We start from the raw sequence: 6,608 nt of genomic DNA on the forward strand, positions 1-6,608 counted from the left end.
CAGCACCTGGACTGAGGTCCTTCTGTACTCAGATGGAGAGATAAATGCTCACCCACCCCCGCCCAAACTGCACCATCAGCATCTGCCGGTTCCCCAGCTTCCAGGTGACTCGCCAGCTTAGTACACAGTTGGGAGACGGGCTGATGTTGGAGATGTTCGACGGACCAGGCTTATAGAGGATTCTTTATTCTGTATACTTTTCTATATTTTCCAAAATGCCCTCAAGAGACATGTATTCATTCCCTAATTTTGCTTCTTTCCCATCTCCCCTGCTTCCTGTCTTCCCAAATCACAAATCTTTCCCACCTTTTAAAATATTTCAACACATCCCAAGTCTAAAACAGATAAGTTCCAGAGAGTCCTAAGGCTATCTGGAAACCAAAGTCATGGGGAGAATGGAAGTCCACAAAACCCACAAAACTCCTTTTAAACTCACACAACCCAGAGGTATAGAATCGGCAGCAGATGGATGCAGCAGTAGATGAGTGTGTGGTTAGGTAGAGGGGCGGGTAGATGGATGTAGGACCATGTGAGTATGTGGTTGGGTAGAGAGACAGGTAGATGGATGCAGCAGTAGATGAGTGTGCGCTTCAGTAGAGGGACAGGTAGATGGTTGCATGGGCAGGAGAGTAGGCAGGCCAGTGAAGGACTATGATCAGACTGCTCCACCACTTAGCTGGATAACTTAGAACACGTTATGTAACCTTCTATGCTGCTGATCCCTTTACCTATTCTAAATAAGGATGATGACAACATTCCATTGAGGTAACCAATGGTAAGGATCCAACAAGTGACAGTCTTTATTACAGTACTCAGTGTCTGAGAGTGGGCTGGCTGTACCACGCAGATCCTCGACGATAAGTTCTACCTTGGTACGATCCGCTTAGTCCAGTGGTCCTCAACCTTCTGAATGCCGCGACCCTTTCATACAGTTCCTCGTGTTGTGGTGACCCCCCCCCCAACCATAAAATTATGTTTGTTGCTACTTCATAACTGTCATTTTGCTACTGTTATGAATCAGGTAACCCCTGTGAAAGGGTCGTTCGATCCCCAAAATGGTTGTGACCCACAGGTTGAGAACCGCTGGCTTAGTCTTAGCAGCCAAGGCTGATTCAGCACAGTTGCTGCCAGGCCCCAGCCCAGTGTCCATGGCCTCGCTGTCACAGATCCCAGCACATCTTCCTGCCAACATGACTTTCTTCCTCAGGCTCCTCACAACACAGAGCTCCACACGAACTCCAAAACCTCGCTGCCATCCAGTCCATTCTGCCTGACAGCCAATAAACTAGGTTCAGCATTGGAGAGTGCGTCTAGTAGCATGCACTGCTGGTCCTGCGTCTAGTAGCATGCACTGCTGGTCCTGCGTCTAGTAGCACGCACTGCTGGTCCTAGTCCCGGCGTTCAGAGTCACATGGCCCAAGCTAATCTGAGTTCGTTGTAAGCAGGCGGGCCATTCAAGATATTGTTTAAAACAAGGTCCTCTAGAAAGCAATGAAGGGGTGCACTGGGCGAAAAGCATAGACTCGAACTGTTCCAGGCAAATGAGAATGCATGGTCACCCCAATTGTAAGTGGGGATACAAATGTGTCCATAATAATTAATCACTTACATTTCTAAAGCACTTGACCATTTACAATGTATCTCCAGAATTTTGACAGCCAACCCACAGGATCAGAACTACGGGAAACCAATATATTGGAAGTACTTCCTACCACGCAGTGGGGGGTGGGAGGGGCTCACTCAAGAGATGCAAGTTATACACGAGAAGATTCCATCTAATCGCAGGCAATGGGGATTTAGAAGCTTGTGGACATATCCATCAAGTAGGTGTGTTTCATGAATGACTGGGGATATTTCTGTCTCAGTAACTGGTGCCAAAGCCATTAGGTCAGATCTTACCTTTCCCAAGGCTGGGGGGAAATGTGGACAAATTCTAGTGTTTGGTTACCCAGAATCCCTACATATCACTTCCTTCCTTTAGCACTGGAACATGCCCCCCCAAAAAACAAGTAAAAGGCTACCCAAAGATACAGCTTTCTTAAGAAAGGTGCACTGTGGGATGCCCTCTGGCTATGCTGATGAGAATGGGACACTGCATTACTGTCCAAGGCAGTAATTCTTGAATGGAGGGCCTTGAACGCACTGAAGTGAATGCAGTAGGGAAGAAGCTATCAGACACAAAAAAATGAGAAACATTTGTGACCGGGTGCACTAAACATCCTGGGTTCTGTTAGTTAGTCGCAGTTAAAGTTGAGAGCCACTGATGGAGGAGACTGGGAGAGTCCCTGGACCACACACTGGAAGAGCAGCTGGCCTCATTCACCCAAAGGCTAGTGAGTGCTCGGGCACTGAGGCCAGGCCTTCCCAGATGGAATTGGACCACCACATGCGGGAGCCCAAGCTAGCCTGCTGAAGGATGACAGGCAGGATGGCTGGTCACTGCGATCATTCTAGCCAAAGTCTTCCCCCTGCCGGATATAAGGAAAGACTTAGGACCCCACCTGCTGACCACAGCCACATGGTGAAGCACAGGCTAGACCAGGAGAAAAGCCAACCAGTGAACCTCGCCAAAATTATCAACCCAAAGAAGCATGACCTAATCCATGATCATTTTTTGAAGCCACTACGTTCGGGGGGGTAGATTGTTAGGCAGCAAGAGATAATAGATTCGTTTCCTGTCTTCCAGCTGTGGAAGGGGTTGAGTACCAATCTAGAACAACAACAAAGTGCCACCACACCAGCTGCCACCAATCAGAACTGGCTCATGATGATCCTAGGGGCGTCCCAAGAGAACTGCACTCGGAACGCTTTCCTGTCTTTCCTCTAACGCAGTGGTTCGCAACCTTCCTCGTGCCCCGACCCTTTCATACAGTTCTCATGTTGTGGTGACCCCCCAACCATAACATTATTTGTGTTGCTACAGCATAACTGTCATTTTGCTACTGTTATGGATCGGGCGACTCCAGTGAAAGGGTCATTCGACCCCCAAAGGGGTCTCGACCCACAGGTTGAGAACCACTGCTCTAAGGGCACGTCTGGGTAGACCCCAAACTCCCTCCTTCCCATTAGCATCCAAGCATGGCAATCGTTTGCGTTACCCACAGGAGCTCCAAAGTGCCACCCGCATGGCCTTAAGGGAGCTCTGAGACCTTCAGCATGCTGAGCTTACTTCTTAGCATCAAATGTTGACGCGAGATGGCAAGTGGAGGGCAAGGTGTCCTGAATGGTCAGGACCAAGAAACCACTTCCAACCAGCAACCTTTGGGAGACTAGGGGAGATTTCTCAGAGGTTAGACTATTCTATCCAAAGGAATGTGTCATAAAAGAAAGTGAATTCATTGAAGCATTGCTGAGAAGAACAGGCGAAAACTGAAGGTGGAGCGAAAAATCTTTTTCTATCAATTAATCTGATAGAATAATGTTTCAATCTGGTCCCTTCAAAAGCCATAAGCTACGATTATGTTTGTCTCCAGAAGAAAGGATAGAGACACAAAGCAGGATGATAAAAATATCTAGATACACAGTAGAACCCTGGCACTCAACCGCATCAGGACTCGACATCATCGGATTTTGACTCGAAATGTCGAGAAATTTTGAATTGGAGCTCGAACAAAACATCGGAATCCGACAGGAACGCACGTGATTTTTGTAAACAGAAGCAGTTCGTGTTTTGGTCACTCGGCATTAGTTGGTGTTGTTAGTGCACGTTGTTTAAACCTTTTGCGGCTATGTTCCAAGCGTTTTACTATAACTTTCTTAGTTTTTGTGGCTTTTTGTACTGCTTTTAGATTAAAAAAAATAGGTCCTAAGAAAGTTTTTTGAAAAGAATCATCATGATAAGAAACTGGTTAACTGTGTTATCGATATTGTTGATTATCGATAATATTGATATTACTTTAATAAACCCTTTTAGGAAACCATTAAGGAAATGCCAACAGCAGACCACATTAGACAGATTTTTTTTTTTGAGAAAGCCAGCCAGATCCTAGTGGAAAAAAAAACAAAGAAGGGGGTGGGGGATCCTGAATAGCAGCTACCAATTGATTTTATGGAAGGGGACCCTCCTTCCAAACAATGACTCTCTCTCCATCCCTCCTCTCCACATCCGTGTCCACAGATCCAGATCCTCATCAATCCCAAGGTATGGACCATACTGTAGCTGTTAAAAACTTTTTGAATGTTGTGTTTCTTATTTAAATTATATTATTTAACTCTGAACTTACTTTGAAATTTCTGTGTAATGTTTTGTATAAAAAGGCAAGGTTAGGGTAAAAACTTGGTGGTCGAGAATGGATTAGTCCATTTTCAGTTATTTCTCATGGGAAAAATTGATTTGGAACTCGACTGCATTCCATCTCGACGCTCCTTCTAGAATGGATTAGTGTCGAGGTCTGGAGCTCTAAGATACATCCATGTGGAAGTCTCCCCTGATACAGATTCATGCTTTTCAAGGGTTCATTTCCATTTTACTTCTCGTAAGTGGAAGATTAGTTGGTTTTTTGCTGGGTGTATGTGAGACGAGTATATAGTCAATATTTAATGCCTATAAATTTGTAAGAAAGAGCCTGCTTCTCACTGAGAATAGTAAGAAAATGAGCAGAAACCTTGCCCCTGGGACTCAAAGGGCCAGGGTTTCAACACCATCTGAGTAACCACTGACCTTGAGCAAGTTTTCCCTAAGCCACAGTTTTGTCATCTAAATAGGTATCATAAAATTACCCCAGGAGGCTTGGGTAATATTTTAAATAGAATATTAAAATAGTATTTTAAATCGTTTAAATAGAATGAGGCATGTGCCTGTGGTGAGCAGAGCCATCTGACTTTATTTGGTAGCGGTTTCTGGTGTTATTACAACAATCATAGTGGTTTCTGGCCTTATTACAACAATGGTTCACCAGCCAGGAGCACAGGAAGTGGAAGAATGACGAGAGTGGTGGGGACTGTGGGGCAGAAGGTGAAGAGATAAGACCGCTGAGAGCTTCTGGGTCATTCCTAGAGCCAGATTCATGGATCACTACCTTGAACAGGTGGGGCAGGTGATGGACGTAGTTGATTAAGTATCTGGTTTTTATTTGTAGTTTTCATTTGACAAACTTTCATCCCCACCTATCCTCAACCCCACCCGGAGGCAAGAGTGGATGCTATTCCCAGCCAGTCTGCAATTAGTCCCCTCAGGCCCTCCGGAGCTGAGTCCTCCATGGGCAGGGGAGGGAGGGTTTCTGAGCGCAGCTGCAAGCAGGTATGTGGCAGGAATCAGGACACTGAGCAGCACAGACAAGAGGGGGACCAAGGGGACAAATACCTGAGCGCTCTGACCAGACAGCTCTAACAGACCCCCCAAAAAAGGTACTATCGAAAGCCCAGCTTTCATCTTCAGTGCAAAGTAGGGCAAAACACTCACTGACCTTTGGTCTCAGAGAAAGCAGGTAATGGTAAAAACAAAGGCCACAACTTATCGGCGACACTCTGCTTTGTGTCCCCTCTCCAGCTTTTGGCCTTCACCAGAGTCTGTTTTATGGCTTGATGAGGGCGTAGGCTGAGGACGTTGAAACTAATAAAAATTAATGACACTCAGCTCACTGTCATCGAATCGATTCCGACTCTGTAGGACTGGGTCGAACAGCCCCCCCACTTCCGGTGGGTTTCCAGTGCTGCAACTTTGCTGGAATTGAAAGGCTTATCTTTCTCCCTCGAATGCAACTAGTAGTCAACATGAATTCTGTGCCGATCACTATGCCCTGGTGGTGCAGTGAATGAAGTGCTGGGCAGCTAACCACCAGGTGGGCAGTTCGAACCAACCAGCAGCTCCTCAGAAGAAAAAGGAGGCTGCTGGCTCCCATAAAGATTTTCACAGTCTCAAAAACCCTAGGCTGCAGGGTGGCTGTGCATCAGAACTGATTTGCTGGCAGTGGTTTTTTGGCAGTGGGAACGAACATACCCTCGACCCGAATTATCTCCCTCAATCTGCGCTGTGACCCCAGGCAGCAGGTACCAACAGTATAAGCAATGATCCTGGGAGAGAAGCCTTTGGCCCAAGCCTGCACAGCTGCCAAGTAGGGCAGCCAGGATGGACACCCAGGGGGTCGGGTTCGAGCCCTCCTTACAACCGTAGCACTCCTTTGCCCAGATGTGCATTTCGGGACATGGGTGTCATGCCCTCAGGAGGTTTGGCTGGAACATAGAGTTCTGAGGTTTTCATTCTAGAACTGTATCTTGCTTGCATTGTGTCTGGTGAGCTTCCCGAAGGGCTGGGATAGAAACTTTGTTTCATCTTTAGAGGAATCAAAGTCTTGTTTTCCCCAGTCACCAAAACCAGGAGAGAAAAAAAACCCAATCCCACTGTAGAGAATCCATGATGGTTTCTGAGGTGGTACATCTTTACTGGAGCAGGTAGTCTCATCTTTCTCCTGAGAATCGGTTGACGGCTTTGAAACACCGCCCTCGCAGTTAGCAGTCCATGAAAAGCCATTTAGGTGAGGAAGTCTCACCCTGCAGTGGGCAGCATGGCCGGGCTCAGCTGCATGCCAGTGCTCCAAATCCCAGCCCTGGCTTCTTTATCAGACCCTCTCCAAGACACCCCATTAGCTGAGAGGAAAGGAGATGTGTGT

Source organism: Echinops telfairi, unplaced genomic scaffold (genome assembly GCF_000313985.2).
Source record: "Echinops telfairi isolate 266 unplaced genomic scaffold, ASM31398v2 ScPeMD7_7420;HRSCAF=8458, whole genome shotgun sequence".
NCBI classification, from domain to species: domain Eukaryota; kingdom Metazoa; phylum Chordata; class Mammalia; order Afrosoricida; family Tenrecidae; genus Echinops; species Echinops telfairi.